We start from the raw sequence: 25,708 nt of genomic DNA, 5'->3' as shown, positions 1-25,708 counted from the left end.
CAAACTCAGAGTCATCATGAGAAGACTGAAGAGAACAGAGTCTTGAAGTCAGCTCTGCCACTTATTTGCTAATTGACCTTACATGAACTAAGGGAGCCTCAGTTTCCTAATCTATGAAACAGATTTTAAAAATGCACTTCAAGCAATTTTTATAAGGGTTAGAAGAGGCAATCGTATGAAAGGCCTATGAACAGAGCAGGTGCTTAGCGAAACATCCTCTTGATGCTGTCTGTAATGTCACAGAGAGACTCAGCAGTTCCAATTAGTATCAGGTCTAAGTATTTTCATAACTGTGATGTCAGAAGTCACAGTTTTTTATAAGTCTAGTTAGTTGAAAGACCATTCTTTTGTCTCTCTAGAACAGTTATTAACTAACAGCAGTCCTGTAACTCACAAATAATTTGAAGGCTCCTACATTTCCAGAGAGAATAAGGCTGTCGATCCACAAGAGCCTTCCAAAGAATGTTCTCCCACATTTCCCACAGGACTTCCTTCAGCTAACTGCCCCAGCCTATGAGCTGGCTTTCTGAGAATGTGAAATCTGCCCTGTCTGCTGCTCTTTATTTTCTAAGGATGTTGAGCATCTTGTGGTTATTTCTGTTATTTTCTATTGAATTGAAAACTCCATGAGGATAGGACAATGTCTTCTTCATTAACTAAAGGTTTAATCTGATATATCAATTCTCTAACTGTATTATTTTCACAAAATTTCTGCTGGAGGAGTATTACTAATTTTAAGGGTTTTTTTCAAGATCTGAAGTATTAACCATGTAAGCAGAACAGGGTTAGGTGTCTTTTCATTATCTGTATACATTCCAACATCAGTGGGTCTTGGCATCAAAACACCAACTCCCTTAATAAAAAATAAAAGTAAATATTTCAGCCTTAGCACTTAGAAAGGAAACTTAAAGGACATCTGGTATTACACAGTATCACAGTCCCCTTGGCTCCATTTCATGGCCATGAAGTTGCCGTAATGCACTGCTTTCCTTTAAAAACAAAATAGGGGTCCACTCCCATTGGTGAAGGGGATTGGGGGCCACTCCCAGCAATGCTTGGCCTTGTGGTGTTGGCCCAGCTGAGTCTGTTGGGGGTCAGACCCAGAGGTGCATAGACAGTCAACTTGGTTGCAAAGATCCAACTCACCCAACACACATGCTCAACCACGTTGAGCTTTGCAGGGCCATGCTCTTGCTTTAAATACCTCTTGGGTCCAGGCTCATCTCTACACCTCCCTCCCAATCCTCTGATCCCAGAGAGGTTGAACTTTCTTTTAATAGCCTTCAAACAGCCATAAAGACTTTTGCCCTGAATCTACCCTAGGGACCACCTGGGTTTTCCTCTTAAGAGAAGTGGATGATCTCATTTGTGAAGGAAGACAGGAGCTTTCTGTTCACTACCCTATTCTAGGACTGGCATCCATCAGTAATAAATACCTGATAACTAAGTTATATCTTTGGGCAATATTTTCAAACTCGCCTAACTAAAATAACCTAACTAGAGTAACTGGAAAACAAATGGAAGTGAATCTTAAAATTCCAGAAATTCTGCCAGGAAAATAGATATCAGGTCCCAACTTGAATGCCGGGACCTCCACCTTGTAAGCATATCCAACCCTGCCCACCCAGTCAAAACTAGGAGGAAGCAGAGTGCCCCAGATCTGTACTGGTGGAGAGCTAGTTATTCTAATCACTTGCATTGCTACCCATGGAGAGTCATTTTTATCCTTTCTGCAGCCCCTGGAGTCCTGTAGAAATTTCACCTCCTGCAGAGTGCAAGTCAGTACTTCACAGGTCAGGTCGGGGCACCACATGCTGTCTGAACCAGGAGGCCAGGCCAAGCACAGGGACTGGATCCTGGCAAGGCCTGTCGACCAGTTGGAAAAAAAGGAAGTTCTAAATACACTTCCAAAGGCAAAAAGCTACTCTTCCCAAGAAAGCAGTCGGCCTGGAATTAACTGCGGATTTGGAAAGCTCTTTGGTTCAAAGAATCCTGCTAACAACCCCGGCCCAGAGGCCTTTGGGTCCTGGAAATCCGCACCCTCCCCCCACCACCCCCAACCCCCAATAGTCAGCATACACGCCTCGCTCTGGGGGTTCCCTGCCCAGGAGTCCTGTGCGGGAGACTCTCAAAGGCGGCAGGTGCTGGACGACAGTGACTCAGCCGTGTCTAGCGGGCTCAAGGAGGCTCAGAATCCCGGTTCCGAGCTGGTGAGCCCCAGCCCACCGTTCCTACCACCTCCTGGGCGAACGCGACCCCTTCCCGCTTCGAACCCCTTCCCGGGGAGACCTGCCTGCATCACGAAGCTCGAGCCACGGCTCCTCCCTGAGAGTCCGAGACTGGACGCGCCGGGACGCGGCGGCCGCGCGGGAGCCGCGTGGCCTTTGCTCGTCGTCCGCCCCCGCGGCCGAGGCTGCGGCCACTGCGCCCTGCGCACGACGCCGAAGTGCCGGCGGGCTCGCGGAGCCCCGGACAGACAATACCGAGAGCCTAGAGCTTTCCCGGGCTGCCGAGCAGGGTGCGGAGTTGTGGGGGCCGCGAGCCTCCGTTTGCTCCGTCACTAACGCGCCCACGTGGCCCTCGAGTCCCTCGAGGGTCAACGAGGGACTGCGCGGGCCGGTCAGGCCGGCCGCTACTTAACGCGCATAGTCATTCGCATTCCGGGGCTCTGGGGAGCGTTTCGTGGGGGGCGTCTGGCTGAACCCCAAGAGATCGATTCTGAGCCAGACTCCAAATTCCTTTTCTAAAGTCTGACCAGACCCCGAGGCTCTGAACTCATGGTGACCCCCGCGCCCCCTGACCCGGCGCGGCCAGAGCAGGCGGCATTCCGGCGCCCCAGCTGAGCGGTCATCCAGCAGACGGCGGGAGGTGGGTGCGGAGACACGCGTGGGGTGACATTTCCGAGCTATATCTCAAAGGGATAACGCCCTGGTCAGCCGACTGGGTCCCAAGGGCGCTGGTACGAAGGCATCAGGTGCCCCGTGGTTCGGGCGCGGGCATTCATAAACTTGGCGTCGCGTGCCCACGCATTCACCTCTGCGGGGGCGCGTGCAACTGCGGGGTCACCCCCGCAGGGCTCTTAGGGGCGGAGGTCCGGGCGGACATCGGGGTCAGCGGGGGTTACTAGCCTTGTCATTCAGAAGCAGAAAACGAGATGGGGGCGTGGGGGAGAAGCCACTAGCTGCACTTTTTAATACTTGTGTGAGGCTAGAAAGCCTGTAAGCCGACGCGAACCTGCGGACATTCCCTTCTGTTTGAAGAGCAGCGCAAAGTTGCCAGGAAACGCACTCCGACACGACCGTGGACATCCATGAGCGCGTCCCAAACAGAGTGGCTACGACCCGGCACCCGCAGGACTCGCAGTGCTAACCCCAGCTCTGCTCCAGCGAGGTCGACTCCGCGACTGGGGCAGGAGGAATGGACAGACGGGTCTCCCCACCCGCCAACGCTATGAGTGCCTTCGCCACTTTCTTATTTTATGTTTCAAAAGGTAGGGAAATGAGCACAGGTCACTCAAGTGAATAGCTGAAGAGCGTCAAGGTAACAGTCAAACCCTGCAAAACGTCAGGTCGCGATAGATGAGTTTGTGGGTGATGACTGCTCTAGCAAAAACGCGAGACACAAGCAACAACCCACAATTTTCGTTTTTACTGTAGAAACAGGTAAACGAAATCAAATAGTAAGCGTTACTTATTATGGGCACTGAAAAACTGGAAATAATGTGATGGGTTTCAGATCTCTATGCATGAAATCACCAAATTTTAAATTTTGTCTAGCAATTTCTATTAACCTTTAATAAGCTATGAAAGTTCCCTGCATACATTTGATTTTTTTTTAAAGTGGAGAGTCCATGAACCAGAAGTGAAGTTTGAACCTAATTTCCTTAGCCACTTGGGAATTCTGTATCGCCTTCCAAAGGTGAGGAGAAGAAAGGGAGACACCTGGGCGCTAAGTCCCTACTGTGTGGCAAGGACTGCTCTAGGGTTAGCGTCACACAATTTATTTCACGGCAATAACTGTTTATCAATAAAAGCTCTTTTTTAAAAAAAATCAAGCCCCCTTCCCCTTCTGAATCCAGAGCTCAGAAGGATAGCTTCCATCCTATCATTTCATTCGCAAGCATTTCGTTTGGTAATATTCCCTTCTCGGAAGTGCCGTAATTGTTGAAGGTTAGTGTAGAGCTCCATGTTTGATGAATTTCAAGTCTGTTTGAACTGATCACAACCCTTCATGTTTATATATTATCTGGGGGCTGGACGGGGGGGGGGGGGGTATGAAGGTGAGTAAATTCGCGCTGGATTACTCCTGAAATTCAGGTCTCTGTAGAAACAAACTTGGGACGGTTGGAGAGGAAAGGGAACCTATCTTTGGAAGGAGAACATCATCACCGAATGCGAGGTGGAAAAGAAAAACTGACAAAGCAAAAAAGTTTGCTTCTCTGTGAAGGAAAGGAACCGAAAGCAGGACCCGTTTGGGGAGTGTCGGGAAAGCACCAACGCTTATATTGCCCGCTGATACAGGCTGGGTTAGCCTCCCGGCGTCCTGCCTTACAGTGGACGCGGTGGGACTGCGCGCCTTGCGCTCAAACCCGAAACAGAAACGCAAGCAAGGAGTTGACCAGCGATGAGTTGGTGGAAGAGGAGAGGAGCGTGTACCCTGGAGCCCCGCCTGGTCCAGCCCTTGAGATGAATGACAAAAGCCAGCCGGGGGAACAGTACCCTGGGGCCAGTAGATGGTGAGTCCCTTTGCCGAACTTTCTCTTCCCGACCATCCAAAAAGTGATTTACAGATTGCGCGAGCCTTTTGGATGGAGAGACGGAAAACTGGACAGAGCGTTTCCTGCTGTAACGCCCCAGCAGGCGCCGGCCCGGGGCGATCGCCCGCGGCGACCAGGACAGGGCGCGTCCTGCCAGCCGCAGCCACGAGAGCGGGGTCCGAGGTGGGCGCCGCTCGGGTTACCCCGGGACCAGAAATTCCGCGGTCTGCCCTGGGAGGAAGTTTCCTTCCGGGAAGGGAAATGGGCGCAGCTCTTGAGAACTAACCAGAGTCCCAGGCACTTGACAAGCTTGAACGCTTTGGAAAGTTTTAAAGCCGGCTTCCCTCGTTCCCTAAGCGCCCGCCTAACTACTTCCCCGGGGTTGGGGGGCTGCTGGCCGAGGGGCGCTCCGAGACGAATCTTTCCACGTCCACGACGGACGCGCCGCCCCCCGCTCGCTCCGAGGGCTCCTGCCGACCGCCGCGCGCGCCCGGCCGGCCCAGCCAGCCCCGGAACCCGAGGGGAAGTGTCCTCTCCCCGAGCTCGAGCTCCGCGCCAGGGCGCTCTCCCGACACTGCCAGTTAGGAGGGTAGGGTGGGGGGCGGCCAGTGCTCCGCTAGGCCCGGTGGCCCCCACCCCGCCACCCCGCTTCCTCGGTAGCAGCCGGTCCCGAGCAGAAACTCTAGCCTCACACCTCCCCTCGCGGCCGTCGGGGAGGAACTGGGGCATCCCTCCCACGCCCATCCCGCAGCGCCATTTTCCGCCTTGGAGAGCTTTCGGCGACCCGGAGTTGGGAGAAGCCTAGGTCGACCCTCCCCACCCGTCTCGGGTTCCCGCGGCCGGCAGCCTGGGCGAGATGATGAAATACGCCCTGGGACGCTCTACCTCCGGACTCTCCAAACTTTGGCAAAGTCTCAGGAACATTTGTGCTCCCCCAGGACTGGCTCCTTCGCCTGGCTTCGAGTGCGGGGTGTCCAAATTCTTTGTCCCTAATTACGCCGCGCCCCTCCCTTTCCCAAGGCCCTTTGAGGCTAATCTTCAGCTTTCAACGTTCCCCTCCAGCCTGAAAGCGTCCGCCGCCGAGAGCGACCCCAGGCGAGGCCCGGGAGGAAGAGCAGGGTGAGGCATTGACAACCCCCGCCCCGGCGCGAGGCTGACCCAGGCCTTGCGGGTCTGGGCCCCGCGCGCTTTTTGCAGGAGAGAGCCCCTGGGGATGGGCGCAGGGCACGTTGCCACGCCTGAAACAGACGTTCCCCTTTCCAGATTATATTGCTCGCAAAAATCTAACGGCAGCACATCGTTTGGGTGAGTTTCCATTTCACCCGCGAAAAGCGCAGATTTGTTTTCAAAGTGGACTCCAAATCCAGGTTTCTCGTGCGGGGTCCCGAGGTGTGCATGCACAAGGCTCCACTTTCAATGGCTCAGCGAATTGCTCTGTTGTGTGACGTGGTAGACAAGTTAGTCTGAATCTAGCTCAGGCAAAGCATCATTTGCAAATGCAGAGTTGCTTTTTTTTTTTTTTAAGAAAAGAAAGAAAAAGTAGGTAGGCTGTTAAAGACAACATGTGAGCTTTCAAAGCCGTGTGTGTACTTTTGTTTTAAGTAGGGTGGGAAAAAAAGGGCAACATTATAATTAAAGACGCTAGGTTTGGCAAGATAGTCTAACGTGCCTCACCTGGACAAAAATAAGTTAGAAGGGCATCAGAACGGCGGCACTACAGGAAATCGAAGAACCCGCACAATGAAAAGTTTATTTTAATATATAAGTTGCGTCAGGAACAACTTTTGCTAAGCATTTGAGAGAAATAGAAAGTTGTTTTAAAAAGTAGCATAGCCTGAGTCTATTCTCACCTGTAGATCTTCTCTCTTTGTAAATTGTATAAAGAAATTAGGGTGACTGGGACGGGGTTTTTTTTTTCTTTTTTTTTTTAACAGTATTTTGGTATTTTCAGTTGTAGTGAAGAGGGGTGGAATAAAAATGAACAGAGCTAGTCTGGGATTGACTACTGTCCCTTACCGTCAAAACGTTAGTGGGAAACCAAAACTGGTTCCTGAGGTTCGCTTAATAAACTTATTTTCGCGTCTTAAAACATTATAGCAGTTTGTGAACATTGTTCCTGAAATGAATACCTGGAGGTAAGGCTAACCACTGCAAACAAGGACGTAATTCCAAGCCTCCATAATCCCATCGTGGCTTTTTCTGTAACAAACAAGAGGACGCGCTGCTGAACCGCTTCTGCCCGCAGGTTGGAGGCTGATAGCTGTCCCTGGGTGCCACCGAGAGAAAACCCAGACCCAGCGCCTCGCGTGGCAGACTGATTCCAAATTTCAAACTTACGATCAAATGATTTTTCAACACTTCCTAAAGTTTACGGATAATGCTATAATAAATGTGTTATTAAATAAAATAAAGTTAGGGGTTTATTAGGGTGAGTTGGGGCCCTCCCAAGCTTGGAGTACAGAAACTCCCGCATCTGTCGAGCAGGCCGATGACCTTCCAGTGTTGGTTCCCGCGGGGAAGGGCGGGGACAAGCTTGGACGACTGGTGGCTGACCCTCCTGGGACCGGCTGCCCTCCCCGAGGGGTGCTAGTGTGTGTGTACCCCGTGAAGATATTTCCTTGCCTTCCCATAACTGACGAAGGCCATGACCCGTTAGGCCGCCCACACGCGCCGCCCGCCGTCCGAAGGCGCTCAGGCCCTCTTTGGCCCCGCAGGGAGGGGCCCCAGGGGAGGGGACTCGCTCCAAGTATGCCACGAAACTTTTCCGAAGTCTTTGGAACGTTTGGAATCTATATTTTGCTAGAAGCCGGGCCGTTTATTCTGTATCAGTGGGGCAATAATTCCTCCGAGGGCCTCCAATTCCCAGTGGCCTGTGCGGGACCTGGCCGCGCGCTCACTCGCTAGCCCGGGCCTCCCGCTCAGCAGCATCTGATGACGGATGGGAGGGGAGTGGGGGTTACACTAGACCCCAAACTACAAGGCTTCTCCTCCGAGCCCACACGGGACAGTCCCAATCAGTCTCGAATTGCAGTTCCAGACCCAGGTCTCGGTGGGGCTGCTATATTCACTTTAGCCTCGGGGTTGTGGGCGTGGAGAGCGACGGGGCTCCCGGTAGCTGCAGGACGCCCTGGAGGACCACCTCCCCGTTAGGTCTCCGTATTGCTGGGGCCCCTACTCTAGTTCCCCGAGCCTGGACCTTGACCTCCCATCTCCGCGCTCGCCGAAGCCGCAGCTCTGGATGCGCGAAGTGAGCTTTCGTTTTGCTTTCGCTCCCTCCCCTCGTAGCTGGGAAGGCTTTGGAAGAAGAAAGTTGGGGTGAGAGCCTACATGCTGACAAAGTGGTGAGGCCCCCGCGCTGAGGCCCAAAGTTGGGGAAAGGTTGAAGCTGAGGCCTTGCCCACCCAACCCTCCCATCGTTTCCTGGCCTGTGCAAAAAGGGCCTGGAAATGCGGTTTGAAGATATTGGTAACAACTCAATTGGCCCGGGAACGAATCATCCTTCGGATGCCGGCTGTATCTTTCAAAGGCAGACGGCCTGGCCCAGGAGACTCGGGGGGAAGAGCAGCGAACTCGGGCCTTTCACTAGGTCGTGAGCAAAGGCTTGGACGTCACGAGCCTGAGAGCGCACTGAACACTGCCACGTGTGAGGAAACCCCCAGCCCGCCCGTGCAGTTTACTGCAGGCCCACGGAGCTCTACGTTTTGGAAACCCGGCCCCAGCCCCCCAAGTGCGCCGGCTTGAGTGGTTCTATCTCGCGCAGCTCTTCTGGGTGCACCTGGTTCACTTTGCTTATCTGCTTGGGCAGTCCCTCTCTGGAGACCTGGAAAAGTTTCTCAAACTCAAGCAAACAAACGGACGGACGTCTCGTCCGGTCCGTGCGAAAGTGCTTCCAGGCATAAATAAATCCTACGCTGAACTAGGAAGCCCCTGCCTCAGGGCCGCAGGATGCAGCCCCCACCCCCACCCCCAGCCTCTCTCGGCCTACACGTGCTCCCGGACCGAGGTTGGCAGCTAGGGAAGTTTCTCTTACTCCTTAGCAAAGGCGTGATCTTCCCAGACTGTTTTCCAACTGGGAAACTGCTGCCGGAAAGGTCCGACGCCTTTCCTGTATCGTCCCAGCTCAGCCCCGGCTTTCCTCCCCCAGTGACCTGATGGGCCCAGATTATTCCGACTCTCGGGCATTCAACTGCGCTCCAAATCCCGTAAGGACCTAGGCCCGTGGGCCAGTGACGCTCACTCTCGCTGTTTGCACTTGGCGTTCCTTGGGAGGCCTGACTCGTCTCTAACCGCCCGGCTTGTTTACATTAGTCTCAGGAACTGAGGCTGGAGGCCGCTCAGGAGCTCAGTTTCATTTCGGGGCCTATCATTTCGCCATCGGGTTTTGGAGGCAAGTTGGACCGTTTTAGTCACACATCTAACTCTTGAAGCAATTCCTCAAAGACTCGATCCGCGTCGTCCCTGCCACGGCAGCCGGGCTCTTGCAAACCGCTCGGCCCCGCGCTCTCCGGGAAACGGGAAGAGAACTCGAGCCGCGCCCCGCTGCACCTGCGGGGGAGCGAGAGCGTCTCCGCGCCGCACGGCACGTCGGCACCCGGCTCCGGAGCTCTCGGGCCAGCCACCCCCGCAGGCCCGTCGCGCCTGGTGCCGGGGACCTGTAGGGTGTGCCAGCCCACCGCCCCCAACCCCTGCGCGGGAAGGGGGGTGGAGGAGGCGGGGACGAGCGCACGCACCCTCGGCGAGCAGGGCGGTGGCGCTCGCTGAGCGGGAGCGAGGGAAAGGGGGGAGCGCGGGACGCTCGAGAGTCCACGCACTCGCCGCCGCCCCCACCCCGCCCGGTGGCTCGGGTGCGAGTGCCCCCGCCGTGCGTCGACGTTCGGGCCACGGCCGGAATCGGCGAGCCGGGCACTGCACTGAGCGGGGGGAAGCTCGGAGGGTTGCACGGAGCCCCCGGGAGCTCGTTTTCCCGGGCGGGCACGTGACAGGGTTGGCAGCTCTCCGGACCAGGCCCGGAGGTTGGGGGGGCGGGGGCTGGGGGGGAAACGGCGAGCGGGAGGCGGGGGTGCGGGCGGCCGGCGCGCTGTGTACTTAGGTCGTGTGCTGGGGCTTTTCTCTCCCGGGAGCCGGCGGGGGAGGGGGAGGGGCCACCGCTCCGCCTTCTCCTTTTCGCAATGTTGACGCAATCTATAAATAGTGGAACAAAAGACCCAACTTCCTCGGAGCTTTGCTGAAACTGCACAAAAAAAATCGAGCTGAGGGGTTCCCTGGTCCCCGCGTTGGGGCGGGGAGCGCGGCGCCGGGGGAGGGGGCGGGAGCGGCGGCGCGGGCCCCCCGGAGGGGGCACCTGGTGGAGGCGCCGCCACCCGCCGCGCCAGCGCCGCGCGAACCCAGGGCCCGGGCCCCTGCGCGGGCTCGAGAGCTCGCCCGGCCGGGGGGCTTCCTTCGCCGCCGCTGACAGGTTAGTCCGCACCGCCCCTTTCCACGCCGGGGCGATGTTTTGTTTGCTTTGGTTCTCCCCCTCCCCACCCCCAAGCCTCTACTTTTAGAAGGGAACTCAGGGAGAAAATAGAACCAGGCGCGCAGCAGTGACAGCCACAGAACCTGCAACCCCGCAGCCCCGGCGGCGCGACCGAGAGGCGCGAGGGAAAGGTCCGCGCCTGGCCCCGCGTCGGACGGTGCCGCCCGCGCCCGAGCCGGCAGGACGCGCGTGTGCGCCGCTCGGGGCTGCGGGGGCCGCGGGGGCGGGAGCGCCCGGAGAACGCGGGGTCGCGGGCGGGCGTCGATCCCCCGCAGAGACGGGCCGGGCCGGGAGGCCGCAGAGCGCGCCTCGCCCTCTCCGAGCTCGGACCCGGCGTCGTCGCCGCCTGGTCCTGCGGCGCCCGCCCGGAGGAGGCTGGACTGGAGGAGCGCCGTCGCCGCACGCTCCGCGCGCCCGAGCGCTGGAAGCGCGCGCGGCCCGGCGCCGGGGCCGGGGGAAGACAGGGAGACGGGGGGCACGGTCTGTGCCCCGCTCTCGCGACCCGAGCCCGAGCGCCCGCGGAGCAGCCGCGGCGGCTCCTCGGGGGCGCGGGGGAGGGGGCGGAGCTGGCGCTGTTGACAGCCCCGCAGGAGCGGGGAGGGCAAAAGTTGGGGAGACGGGGCGGGGGAGGTGGGAGTCGGGCTGGGGGAGGGAGCGCGCGCGCGGGATTCGGCAGGGAGCGGGGCCGGTCACGTGACGGGCAGACGCCCCCGCGACAGGCTCCCAGCAGGTGACGTCACCATCCCCTGACTGCAGGGGGTGGCACTTCCGCTCCCGCCCCCCTTCGCCGCTCCCCTCCGGACCCCCAGCCTCGCCCCCCTGGTGCCCGAGGCTGCAACCGTTCCGCGGAGGGCGGGGGCGGAGGGGCGCCCGGCGGGTTCCTGGCGATCCACGCGGAGCTGCAGTTCCAGCCGCGGAGTCCCTGGCGGGATTGAGCGGGAGCCCGGGCCGCCTCCTCCCGTCGCGCCCCTTTGTGTGAGCCGGAGACTCGGGCGGTGGCCGGTGCCGGCCCCCCGCGGCTCCTCGCTCCGGAGGGGGCGGGGACGGGCCCCGAGCGGTCAAGTCCAAGTCCAGCCGCGTCCCCGCGCGCGCGCGAGAGGCCGCAACTCTTGGCCATTGGCCGGGCCCGCGCGCGTCCCCCGGGGCGGCTGGTGGCTGGGGACGCGCTCAGTGGCGCTGGCCAGTGCTCCGACCCAGTGTGTGTGTCTATGTGTGTGTGTGTGTGTGTGTGTGTGTGTGTGTGTGTGTGTGTGTGTGTGTGTTGGGGGGGGATAGGAGTTTATTGCCTCTCTGGGGGGACGGTCTTCAGCAGTCGTTATAAGCTATTTGGGGAAACGGGGTTTTGGTGACTCAGCGCGGAGAGCGCTATTTATAAGTAGATGCGTTACTAGCGGGGAAATACACTTTGCTCAGATCTGAGCCCAGGATAGGGAAAGAGTTCAGTCGGGAGAAAATTAAGACTGAACTTCTGAAAAAAAAAAAATTAACGGTTTGACTGTTCGAACCCGCAGGTGTAGTAGGTCTCATTCATGAGCAGCATATTAATTGGAGTACGGTTAATCTCAAAAAATTGAAACAGCTGCCAGGCTAGATGGAGAATTTTAGGAAGACGTTGGGGTTAGCTGCCAGGTTTTTTTTTTTTTTGAGTGTTATGTGAACTAGGAGCAGCTAGTTCAGAGAAATGACCCAGCAATTTTCTCAACAGATTGTAGAAAGTCCAAACTGTGCTTATCAGTTACAGGTCTTATTAAATACGGAACACCTTGTAACAATGAGGCGCACAATAAAGGTAAATTTCCTGATGCTGAAAATTTCTGTACAGTAACTGTTACTGTTACTACCATGTTACTGTTCTGTAACTGTTACTACCATGAGAAATCTGCTGGGAAGAGTAAATTACAACAGCCACCTAATATCTCCCAAGAAAACACTACAGAAATCTACATTACTACCCGCATGTACAGAAATGTACATTAGAGCTTGGAGCTTGGGTACTAAGTGCTGGAAACAACACCTTGTTTAACAGTCTATTTTTTGTTTTGTTTTTTCTCCCACTCCAATCCTCATTTAGAAATGTCCAGAGAAACAGCAGCAGTTTGCTAGAGCTACCCCTTTTGCCCAGTTTTCTGTAGATGAGTGACCTGAAGTATTTCTTAAAAGAGGTGGATTTGGGGGGCCAGTGAAGTTAGGCCTTTAAACATCCCAAGCTGAGCAAGCAAAGCAGCATTCCCTAAAGGAAAGTATGGGTAGGAAGTCAAGGAGTGAAGAGAGGAGAATGGGAAGGGAAATTGGCCTATTACTGGGTGCAGGGCTTTGTATTTATTCCATGCTAAGAATTTTATTTTTGCCTGAGAGCTATAAGTTTTTGCTGGACTCACATACTCTTTTGAGAACCAGTGGAAAATAATGTGATCTTTTTTCTTGAAAATGTACCTTGCAACCCTATACTATAATTTTGCATATACTGTCAAGTGGTTTATTCCATAAGTAAATGACTCGGCCTCAGGATTAAAACCTGAAGGAGAGGGAGTCATGAAAGGATGTTTAAAAATATAAATGTGTGAGTATAAACATTTGCAGGTATTTGGGAAGATCACACTATGGGGGTCCCAGAGTCAAAGATGGATTATGAAATAGCTTGTGATCTAAGAATTGTCTAGGAGAATCTTGACTGTACCTAAGTGACAGTGGGGATACAGAGAAAACATAGCAAAGATTTTTTAACAGGGTTGATAGAATGGGCAACTGATGGACTGGGAGGGAAGGGCAGGAAATTCCTACGTCTCTGGGCCAGTGTGAACTAGCTAGGGAGGTGAAGGCCTTTGGTAGAAGACCTCCAGCTAATTTCTGGGAACTTGAAGTAACAAGGAGCTTTAGTCTTGGAAGGTTAGAATTAAGGATGGCTTCTTGGAGTCAGGGAACTGTAGCAGAGTCCTTAAAACCCTCTTAACCCGGAGAGAGGTTAAGGTGGACTTTCTAGGAAGTCAAGTGAGAAGTGTAGGAAGGGAGGCCCGGGGAGCACCAACATTTAGAGAGAAGGGGACAAGCCAGAGGAAACTTGCATCACAGTGATGTGATGAAAGCAGTGTCCCTAGTATAACTTTGTAAATCCTGATTCCTTACAAGGAATGAAAATATATATTGCTGGGTTGGTTCCTTTATAAGACTGACTTTCTGTGAAAAAGAAGCACCTACCCAAAAGATTCTAATTTGAAAGGGGAAGGGAGGAGAGAAGAGGATTAAATCTTGTTTTCCCCTACTTTTAAAACTGGACTATCGAGAGAAGAAAAAGTAAAATGGAGGGAATCAAACCTCTCTTTGTCTTTCTTGTCCAGTTGTTAAACCTTCGAGGAGAGTTTGCATATAGTCTCTGTAATAGTTTTTTGTTGTTGTTCCCATCAAAACCGCATCTAATCACTATCAATTAGTACTTCGAGGTACTAAAATTTCAATTGGGTTTAGGAGACCAGGAAAAGGGGGGGGGGGGGGGGCAGGGCTCGAGGGAAGGATTTCTTTAACTTTCTCCATCTCCTTCCTACTTGGTACAATTAACTTGAACTAGAGATTTATTTGAAGCAGAGATTTAAGTACATAATAAACCATCACAGCATTCACTGTTTTAAAATGACAACGTTACTTTACTCATAAATATGCAATTTGGATTGAACTCTGCAGGGCAGCTTGTTTCTAATCCCCTTGGCGTCGGCTGGGGCAGCTCCTAGGCTAGAGGCTTGCATCATCTGAAGGCTTGTTCACTTGTGTGTCTAAGGATTAGTACTGACTGATGGCTGGGACCTTTGCTGGGACTCAAGCCAGAACAACGACCTATAGCTTCTTCTGCACCCGACCTAGCCGGGTTCAATCTCCAGCACCATTTGTGGTCCCTGAGCACTGCCAGAAGTGATTCCTGAGTACCACGAAGGGCAGCCCCCAAACAAAACAAAGTCTCTCCTTGTGGTCCAGGTTCCTCACAGCAGGGCTGCTGAGACTTAGAAGAAGCTATATCATTTTTATGACGTGGATTTCAAGGTCATACAGTAGCCTTTCTATCACATACTAGAAGCAAATAAATAATGCCATATGTATTCTAGAAGGGAAAATGGACTCCATTTTTAGTGGGAAGAATTTCAAAGAATTTGCAGTGTTTAAAATACTGAATCCTGACTGCAACTAGATACAATAAAAATCATATGCATACCATTTTGTATAAAAATGTTTAAACCTGCTTTTTTTCTACTAGAGTAAAATGTTTTTTAAAATTCAGATATTTCATTGTCCCATCAGAGTTAATCTGAATAGCAGTTTGACTCATGCACTCCCCTCTCCCTTCTGCCCATTCATTTTCTAGATTGGTTCTCGGGGACACAGGCGTGTCTCTTTCCCACGCCAGGATACCCCTCCCCCTGCCACACACCAGCTATGTCTCAAGAGCGAGGATCAGATCACAAAAGTGTTTCTGTTCCCTCTTTGAATTGACCCTGACTGGATTTCACTAAATCCTGGGCAATAAAAACCCTTCAGTGACATAAATCCTAATTTATCAAAGTTAGAATGTGAAATACTATTGGAGATTATTCCAATTAGTGATTGGGGGGCCAAGAAGTGCCTAATGGAGCCTAGGGTCACTCCCAGTGATTCTCAGTCAAGTGGTAGGATCCAGGGATATCATGTTGCTAGGGATCTGGGAAGATAGGTACCATGAGGACCATGCTGAGGCCTCTAGAGTCATTACCCCTATACTGAGGGAGAAAAGATGTACCAGGGATCAATTGGGCTCAGCCACATGCAAGGCTTTCTCCCCTATCCTTAAACTGTCTCCCCAGCATCCAATGAGGGATTTTGTAATAAATGTTTTAGATGTCATAATTTTGACTATGATTTGAGCATGTTTAGCTACAAAACTTTCTAACAGGATGGTTGAGATCTAAGAATAAGACTTTGCATATTTTCTTGAAGGTAATAGAACACAATTACAACAACAACAAAGCAATACCTTTTCTCCCATTCTAACAATGAACACTGAATTACTTTAAAATCAACATATAGAAGCCAGAGAGATAGTGTAGTGAGTGGGCACTTACTTTGCACCCAGCTGACCTAAATTCTATCTTTAGCACCTCATGGAGTTTACCAAACCCCATCAGGAGTATGGTGCTGAAACTGATCAGCATCCTGACAACCTCTGGGTGTGACCACCAAACCAAAAATAAAAGTAATTTAGTTTATAAAGGGGCTTAAGAGTTACATTTCTGAGAAACTGAAAACTATCTTTCTTTGCATAATCAAGACCATACTCTTTGGGGCTGGAGCAATAGCACAGCGGGTAGGGCATTTGCCTTGCACAGAGCAGACCTAGGTTCGATTCCCATCATCCCATATGGTACACACCCCCAGCACCGCCAGAAGTAATTCCTGAGTACATGAACCAGGAGTAACTCCTGTGCATCACTGGGTGTGACCCAAAAGGAAAAAAAAGAAAAAGACCATACTCTTTTCTTATAACCTAGTATCTTTAAAAATTCTCCTTAAACTATAACTTTCTTGGTTCTATTCAAGTAATTTCCTTTATGAATTAGAGATAAAAATTGCCCTTTGATTAATAACTTATACGGTCTTAAAATATAAATCTATGTATTTTGGTAAGTTTACATAATTATTTACATTTATAAAGTCAGATCATACTATGAATTCATATCAGAGAATACAGGCTTTAAAATAAATACATCTGTGGTATGAGGGGTGGTAGGACTGGTCTTGAAATATCGAAGGTAACTAAAGTAGAGAAAGAGTATTTTGCAGATTGTCTGCCATACAGGCAGGGGGAGGTGTGGAATGGGAGGGGCGGGGGAATCTGGGGATTTTGGTGGTCGAAGGGATGGGTGTATGACCTTGTGATCAAAGTTCAAACATGAGATTTTTGTTACTGTACCTCGTGGTGAATTAATAAAAAAATAAATAAATACATCTGGACTTGGGGACATAACTCAGCAGTGGAAAATTTGCATTGCATGTGTGAGGCCCTCAGATGGATCTCTGGCACCACAAAAAAATGCATGATTCTTTATTTTTTGGTTTGGGGATCACACCTGGCAGCATTCAGGGCTTACTCCTGTCTCTGTTGTGCTCAGGGATCACTCCTGATGGTGTGACCTGCAAGGCAAGGGCCCTCCCAGCTGTACTATCACTCTCACTGACAAAAACTGAATTTCATAATAAAGTACATGTAAATAGTGAGCAAGCAAGCAACTTGTGAACCCTTTATCCTCTATGTCTTAGTGATTTTTGAAGTAGCCTGCTTTTTCTAAAACATGATGAGTTAAGCGTATCTTCATTTTTGACGTTTCTTATGTAGCAGTGATTTTAAAAACTGGTACAGTGTGCACATTAAATTCTAGACTTTGTTATCAGGCTCCAAACTGTTACTAATTCTCTGTGACGTCATAGCTACCATGGAGGCAGCTCAGAGGTGCTTGAGTAAACACTTATAAATTACGTATTGCAATACCTTCTGAAGGAAGAATAACCTCAACTAATCTGTGACATATATTTTTAGAGATGCTAATTTTCTGTATATTTATTACTATAGAGGGATGTCAAAATAATGATAAACATGAAAGAAAATTGAAAGTGGGCCAGTCTGTTTCTAGACACTCGGAATGAAGGCAGGATAGAGGAAATTATTTCAAGGTAGTTATCTAGTGAATGCTTTTCTTAATCTTACAAACTAGGCATTTAGCAAATTGATAATACTGAAAATGTTACAGTAAGCAATAAACAATATAATTTCAATGAGAAATTCAATGATTGCTAACTAATAATATTGCTCTGCTGTTATTTAAGAACTAAATGCAATTTTACTTTTTTATTAGGTAGAAATATATCCCGTCAGTAAAAATAGTACTTCTCCAAAACCGGGTTGAGGCTCTATGTTAGCATTTTAGGGAGGACAATTATACAGCCAGGCAGGCCAGTGGGAGTGGAAGGGTTAAGGAGCTTGCCTTGCGCTTAGCACTGCCAGAGGTCCCCTGAGCACTGCCAGGAGTAAGCCTGAACACTGCCAGGTATGACCCAGAAAAAACAGAATTATACATCCTTGAGATGGTAAAGTCATTAATAAGAGCACATAAGCAAATTCAGTTTTACCAAATTAAGTTACAGTCTTCCCATCAGATTGAAAAGAAAATAAATGCTAATCACCAGTGTTGCTAAGAAGGCAATGAAAATTATAATCTCACCGATTCCTATTACTGTTTTACTCTTGTATAACCTTAAAATGTTCAGATCTTTATGCCCATAAAGTCCCACTTCTATGGATATAATATTTTCATTACAGAATTCGTACAAAAGAAACAATCTGAATATCAACATCAAATAAGCCATAGTACATTTATGTAATATCATGCAATCTTTAATAATACTTAATTCCACAAAGAAGTAATATTTAGTTTAATAGAGTTAAAATGTTTATAAAGTGGTTTCTCTACTTTAAAATTGTATTTATTTGTATGCATAGAAAATTCAGTGAGGAAAGTGCACTAAAATGTGTTATGTGAATATGACAGTTTTGCAGCCCTTTTCACTATTTCTGTTTAGTTCTGTTTTCTGAACTTTTTTTTTCTTTTTGGTCATGGTTGTGGAAGCCACTGTGGCAGTACACAGGATCCAGCAGGGTTTCATTGGGCAGGGCTCAGGGTGCATATATTCCCAGGTATCAAACCAGGGCCTCATACATGCAAGACATATGTTCTGATACTTGAGCCATATTCCTGATGTCCATATTAATTTGATAAAACGCTTCCTCCCAAATACCTAAATCAAATATATTTAATTATTATAATACTGGGATATTAAATAAAGCAACAAAGCATACTATCTACTTTTTATAGGTAGTTTCTCATTTTGCATACTTAAGAGTAGCAACGTCAATAATTTCTGCTTACTAAAAGTAAGTAAGGTATAAACAAGTAAATATTATGTGAAAGGTATCATTTGAGGGATAAACTTTTTAACTTGACTTTAGGGAAAAGTTTAGGAATGTCAAATTGATCTATAAAGCTATTTTAATTCCTGGATTTATCTTATAACTTCTAATATTTAAAATCTAAAAATAAATTTTATAGTTATATAAATATCTTAAATTTCAATTATAACAGGATAAAATTTATACTTAATATTTTAAAGAATACCAAGTATATAATTTCATATGTAAATTATGTACAAAATAAAAAGGATAAAAATATACCATTTTAAAGTATCTAGAATAAAACTGTTTAAGTTTCCTCATACTGGCATGTAAAATGGTATTTCAAATATTATATGCCTATTGGTTTCATTTTTTTAAATGTCCATTTATAAATCAGACAATACAGAAACTTACAAGAAACTAACAAGAAAATTTTTGGATTTGGGGCCACATCTGGCTTTGCTCAGAGCTTATTCCTGGCTCACTCAGGGATCACTCTCAGCAAAGCTTAAGGGGCATATGTGGTGGGAGGGATCAAACTTACGTCAGCTGTGTACAGGCAAGTGCCCTAACTACTGCACTATTCACTTAGACCCCAGCTGATCTTTTAGAAAAACGGTTGTCACAAGAAACCTTTGCGAAACAAGATCTTATTTCTTAAAATATCCCAGATTTTAAAATTATAATAAGTTGGAAAATCCCCTGCTACAGCCATCCAAATGTTTTAAATTTAGAAATGTCAATAGGCTGAGCTATGAAAAATATGTATTTATTGAGTTATGTCATTACTTTTACTCTGTCAAACTTGTAGTATTTGTTTCTATTTTGTAATTCTATTTCTTGTGGTCATTTTATTTTCATCTATTTTAAATTCTCCGGTACTTATAAGACGTTTCAAATCTTCGTATCTACTAATTTTGATGTACACTAATTTTTCTCCATATGTATACTATGCCTCGTTCATTAATTTCTGTGTGTGTTTGTGCCCGTGTGTGAAGAAAAATAATTTTATTTAGGAATTATGAGGAGGGAGAGGAGAGAGAGAATTACTCATTCAAGAGAGAATGAAGGCAGGGCCGGAGCAATAGTACTGCGGATAGGGCATTTGCCTAGAATCTGGACAGACACAGTTTTGATCCCCACATCCCATATGGTCCTCTGAGTACCTCCAGGACTTATTCCTCAGTGCAGAGCTAGAAGTAACCCTTCATTAATTCTTAAAGGACATTTATTTAGATATAGTAGTCTTGGGTCATGCTGGCTTTGCCTTAAAACTGTGCAGGCATTTTCCCTTTGATTTCTGGTTTTGAATTATTGTCGAGAGGAAGTCTAAGGCCAACATGATTTCCTCCTTTAACAAGTGATTTAGGTTTCTTCATAAGAGTCTAAAAATGTTTTTCTTAATTCTCTATACTTAACCAGGATAATAGCTTAATCAGGATAAGCCTTGATACTGATACCGTGATGATATTTCTTTGAACATTTTATTTTGCAGATTCACTTCTTCCATTAAGTAAAAGTAAAAAGTAAAGGCCCTCCCGTTGATCATTGATTTGCTCCAGTGGGCCCAGTAACGTCTCCATTGGAGACTTTGTTGTTACTGTGTCTGGCATATCGAATACGTCACGGGGAGCTTGCCAGGCTCTGCCTTGCGGGCGAGATACTCTCGGTAGCTTGCCGGGCTCTCCGAGAGGGGTGGAGGAATCGAACTCAGGTCGGCCATGTGGGCTGTGTGCAAGGCAAACGCCCTACCGCTGTGCTATCGCTCTAGCCCCAACCCCTCCAAACTTCTTCCATTATTTTGTGGAAATTCTCTTCTATTATATCTTAAAGTATTTTATGTGAGTCATTTGTTACATCGTATATTTAGGAAGATTAATCAGAATATTTTATGCCGTGTTTAGGTCATTTCCATATTATCTTCTTTGCAATTGCTTCCAACTACTTACCTCGGCATCCACTGCCATTTGTTTAATGGATTCATTTGTTAACTGGGATTTACTTAGTGTCTACCATGTATTGTATGCCAGCACCTGTAGTATATAAGATACTATTCTTGCCTTTATGAAGTGATGAAGCTTTTGATTGAGGATGGGGCGGGGGGAGGAGGCAGACAGAAGTAAAAAAATGTATAATAGTGTAAAGTAGTATGACAAGAAAACCAGATGAATAATTGTAGGGCATGGGAAGTAATTGTAAATTTTAGAAGGTTCGAGAAAGGTACTAGAGCCATGGATAGGCCACATCATAAGAGGGGTTAAAAAATAGGCCTTAGTGAATATGAATTTTATTCTAAGTGTAATGAGAAACTGAGAGATGGAGTGTGCTTTAAAAGAGACAATCTAACAACCAATGGGAAGCATTTCAACAGCAATGGACCTTAAAGAACTTGTAAAATAGATGCAGAACTGAAAAAAAATAAACTGGAGCACTGACGTAACTGGTTTCTGATGCAGCTACTCCCCCTATTCCCAGAGAAACACTGGGAAGCCTTATATTTTAGGGCTCCAGAAACCAGACTGTGGGGAAATCAGCAGACCTAAGCCCCTAACTTGAGAGATGGGAGTGGAGACTATTTGCTGCTGATACCTTGGTAGGCTATGGTGGGACTGGTTCTGAGAGTAGAAATAGTTGGATTAACTATTAGCTTCAACTATTAAGTATTAGCTTCAACAGTTGGCGCTAACTGCTGCTGTTGGAATGAAGTTCCTGGAGCAATGAGGATGCAGGAAGTAAAAAAGAAGTTCCTTTGTCATCCTCTTGACTGAGACCTCCATATTGACAGACATACCAGGATTTCAGTTGGCAAAGTAAAAATGTAGTTTGCAGAGTCCTGACATCATAATACTTAAATATTTCATTGTTAAAATAAGCACTTAATAAACTGGCACAGAGTTAGTATAATTGTTAAGGATTTTTGAAAAGTCATAAAGAAGGGAATAAAACTGAAAATATTGACATAATGGAAGACTTAAGGAGAAGCAAACTGAATGGAGAGAAGAAAATCAAGGATTTTTTTGAATGTGTTAACTTGAAGGTCTTATTATTTTTTTTAATTAGTAAAACGCCATGAGGTACAGTTGTAGACTTACAAATTTTTGTGCTTGGGTTTCAGTCATACAATGATCGAGTACCCATCCCTCCACCAGTGCCCATTCTCCACCACCAATGATCCCAGTATCCCTCCCACCCCCCCACCCCCACCCCCGCCTCTGTGGCAGGGCATTCCCTTTTGTTCTCTTTCTCCTTTTGGGTGCTGTGGCCTGCAAAAGAGGCATTGAGTGGCAATCATGTTCGGCCTGTAGTCTACTTTCAGCATGCATCTCCCATCCTGGGAGGATCCTCCCAATACCCTTTATTTGGTGCTCCCTTCTTTATCTGAGCTCCCTTTTCCCCTAGCGTGTGCAGCTGGCCTCCAAGCCATGGAGTAAACCTCCTGGTACTTATCTCGGCTATTCTTGGGTGTTAGTCTTCTATTTTGTTACCTTATGAAGATCCTATTTTTTTTTTATTTATTTTAATGTAGACAAAAGCCACAACTATTGATACAACTCTAGAGTTGAAATTTGTTAGATTACAAACCTCCAATACTAAAATCTATTAGTATTTAAAAAATCAAGTTTTTAATGTGAAAATTATTGTATTTCATCATGGGGTTCTTAAGTCCTTGTCTAAGAATTTACTAAGCTATTGCTAGTTGAGAGCGTTCAGTTTTATTGTTTTTGTTTGTTAGGTTTAGTTGGCTCCTATGTTACTTTCACATCTAATTTGGTGTTGCTCCTGTGGGAATTTCAGTATTGAGGAATTAGGAAGTGTTCAGAGACTTCAGGATCTATGGTCTGGGCCAATGAGTTGACATGGTGGTGGCGGTGGGAGGTGGGCGTGGCTTCTGGAAGTAGTGTTGAGGGGGAGGCTAACTTGGAGATCTTTATTAAACATCTAAGTGGAGTTCCTGGGAGGTAGGTAGATAGGAATTTAGAGTTCAACAGAGATAACAAGGATAAAATACGGTTTAAGAAACCCTAAGAACTTAGACATTATTTAAAAAACAAAGTAGGGGCCAGAGAGATGGTACAGAGCTTAAGATATTTGCCTTTTATGTGGCCAGTGAGGATTGAATCCAGGCACTGCTCACCCCTGAGCCCAAAGCACTGCTGATTGTGGCTAAAAAAACAAAACAAAAAATAACTGGATGACACAATCTCAAGAAACAATGTTAATGAAAGGAAAATAGTAGGAATATTCATGAAGGTCTCAGATATTAGAGAAGGGGAAATTACCTGTCAAGAAGGTAGTCATCTCAACAGGAGTAGTTTAAGTACTACTGTGAGCTAAAAAGTGCTACTTGGAATGGATTGAAGAGATAATAAAGGAGAAAGTAGGCACAGTCTTTGAAAATTATTATATAAGGAAGCAGAAAAAAAGAACCCATAGACCCTATAAGTAAATATACCATGTATAACATAATAATCCATGAGATCTATAATTAACATTTGAAGAGGTAAGGTCCACTCCAGGTGATAATGGGTCAACCCTGGCAGACACTTGAATCCTCCAGCAAAGGATGCACTGCTGCTCTGGGACTCTGTGGTACCAGAGGCCACCATGACCATGTCTGTGATGCTCAGACTTTTCTAGAATAACACCCAGTGGTAATATTTTTGGGGAGCAAATGGGGCATGCAGTGATGGGGATTGAATCAGGTACCCAACCAGTATAGTATACAGTATTTCTAAGATGGTTAATACAGTATGGTCATTGGGGAAGAAATTAATTTGTGCAGAAAATGGAGAAATAAGATGATTCCTTAAAACAACTAACAGGTTTATAAACCATTGTGCCTAAAATAAGACTTAAAAAAGTGTTATTTGGGGCATTCATAAGGAAACTTTCCTTCAATAAGAGGAGGAATAAATGATTCTTTATTAAAGAGAGAATGTACATAAGTACAGGTTGTGGCAAGGTGGGATAATGGTTTGGAAATGAGGAGCAGGGAAAGGCCAAATATTTAGGAGAGAAGAGATATAAAATATCTTGGAGAACATAAAGAATGAACTGGGAACGTGCTGGGATTACCAGTGTTTTTTTTTTTTTTTTTGGTGAGAGTTCAATTTCTAGCCATGCCCTTAGTTGCTTAGTTGCTCCAAAATGACTTATTATGAAATTGTAGTATTATTTTTGCTTCATTGACAGATTGTGATCTTACCTTTTTCTGATTGGTTCTTGTAATATTTTTATAGTTTTTACTATTGCTCATTTTCGTATTTTATAAAGTATAAGGGAAGCAGACTCTGTATTCTGCATTAATTCATTCTCAAAGTCTAGGATAATGCTTTTAAACAGACAACACTTCATGTATTTTCCCAGTTCATCCTTGATATGGAAATTGATAAGAAGTCAAAGTAATACTTTTTTAATAATCACATTTACTGAATACCTATGGGCTATACCAGGCATTTTGCTATGCTATACTAACTAGGCAGTTCTTTGAGTAGCACTGTAATACTAACTGAGCACTTCATTGAATACATGATATTTAAAACTAATCACACCCTACGAGGTCAATATGTTGCCAGTTATTTCCATAAGGAAAAATTTTTTCCAGGTAATGTCAGATCACAGAATCTTACCTGAAGCTCACAGATGGCTAATATAAACAAGGTAAGAACAACTTTCTCTCTCCTTTTTCTGAATTATCATCTAATGGAGTTTTCTTTTTGATGTGTAAAATAATTGCAGAAATACACTGTACAAACTCGGAAATTTAATGTAGTTTTTTTTTTTACATGATTCTATATCATTAAACTTTGGTGGGAGTTTCTGACAGATGGAAGGAACTTATTAATTAGGTGCCCATCTATTACTGTCACTGTCATTAAATATGATACTGAGAACCTGCTATGTCAAAATAGTATTATATATTAAAACTATTATAATTTCATAAGGCTATAGGATGTGATCAGTGTTTACTTTGGAATCCCCATAATATTATCAAACTTTCATTCTGGTCAGTAGTGCTTCTTACTTAAGTGATGATACTGAAAACATAAACACATATCTATGACAAGTTATAAATTTCTTTTTGTGATTTAAAGGTAGCACATGTACATTAAGAAAATATTTTTAAGAATAAAGACTGCAGGAAAAAGAATACTTTTGTTTAGGTAGTCTTTCCTAAAGTGGAAAAATACCACCTCCACAAGAGCTGGACCAACTGGCAGATGTCATCAGTTGGGATGCTGCTGACTGTTGTTTGTTCTCTTAAAGACCCTAGATAGTGGGGTGGCAGTACTGGGATTGTGTGTGTGTGTGTGTGTGTGTGTGTGTGTGTGTGTGTGTGTGTGTGAAGCAGTAGGCCAATTAAGTTTGAGAACCTCTGAGTTAAGAGGCATCTTACTATTACAGTTGATATATTTCCCTGTAAAGAATTAAATTCATAGTTTAAACTGTTTGCTTGTATGTGCTGTATTTATTCATAACTATCATGGAAGTTTCCTCAAGTTATTTAAAAATTCAAAAGCATTTTTAGTGGCTATATAATGTTCTTTATACAATGCACTACTTCTCCCTTAAGTGGTCATTTTCCATTTTTATTACAAATAATGTTGCTATGAACTTTTTCATGTATAAATCTTTTTGATGGGCCAGAGAGATACTACAGTAGGCAGGTAAGGCCTTGCAGAGCCTTGGGTTCTATCCTCAGTACTACATATGGTTTCCTATGTCCCTCCAGGAGTGATCCCTGAGCACAGAGTAAGGAGTAAGCCCTGAACTGTCAGCCCCTACTGCCCCCCACCAGGGTGTGATAACAAAATAAACAATTCTGTTTGGGCATTCAGATTTCTCCTAAATTAGAATAAATATCTATAAATGAGCTTAAAGGTTGACATATTTAAGCTTCTTCACCTGGTAAAATTTTAAATTTTCTTTTAATTTTCTAAATGATTTTATATTGAAAATAAATCAAAGGGGAAACATTTTGTGGACTGCTTTTTTTGGGGGGGAGCATATCTAGTGATTCTTGGAGCTCACTCTTGGTTCTATTGCTCAGGGATCACTTCTGTCAGTGCTCAGGAGACTATATATGGTGAGGGGTATCAGACCTAGGTTAGCCACATGCAAAGCAAGTACCTTACTCACTGAACTATCTCTCTGGCCTTTGTACTATCTTTTTAAAAATTAATATATTAAGAATATTATTTAAATTTTATCTCAATGATTATATATTTTTTAAAAATCGCTTATATTAATGGGAAAAAATCCGTTCTTTGTATACTTCTTTCTGTCAGGTTTACAGAGTAAACTTAATTTTTATTTAAGTATAATATAAGTATAAATGTATACTCATTTCATCTCAATACTTTTTCTTTTTTTCAAAATATCATCATCTCTTTCTTCCTGTTTCTGAGTATGCTTACCCAGTAGGATTGCCTGTCACTCAATATCAGTTTAAGCTCACACATCCACCACTAAT

The 25,708-nt window shown here is 46.5% G+C and overlaps 1 long non-coding RNA gene across 2 annotated transcripts in view; it reads left to right on the top strand.

Annotated features, from left to right (window-relative positions):
• Positions 1 to 10,010: 10,010 nt before the first annotated feature.
• Positions 10,011 to 25,708, top strand: part of LOC130040792 (uncharacterized) — an 85,437-nt gene continuing 69,739 nt past the window's right edge. For both annotated transcript variants that reach the window (XR_008795024.1, XR_008795025.1), the window contains exon 1: positions 10,011 to 10,211. This is a non-coding gene — a long non-coding RNA (uncharacterized LOC130040792). The remainder of the gene's footprint in view (positions 10,212 to 25,708) is intronic.

The sequence above is a fragment of the Sorex fumeus genome, unplaced genomic scaffold (genome assembly GCF_029834395.1).
Source record: "Sorex fumeus unplaced genomic scaffold, SorFum_2.1 ptg000095l, whole genome shotgun sequence".
Classification (NCBI taxonomy): Eukaryota; Metazoa; Chordata; class Mammalia; order Eulipotyphla; family Soricidae; genus Sorex; species Sorex fumeus.
The sequence above is the reverse complement of the archived record's forward strand: the minus strand, read 5'-3'. Positions and strand labels throughout refer to the sequence as shown.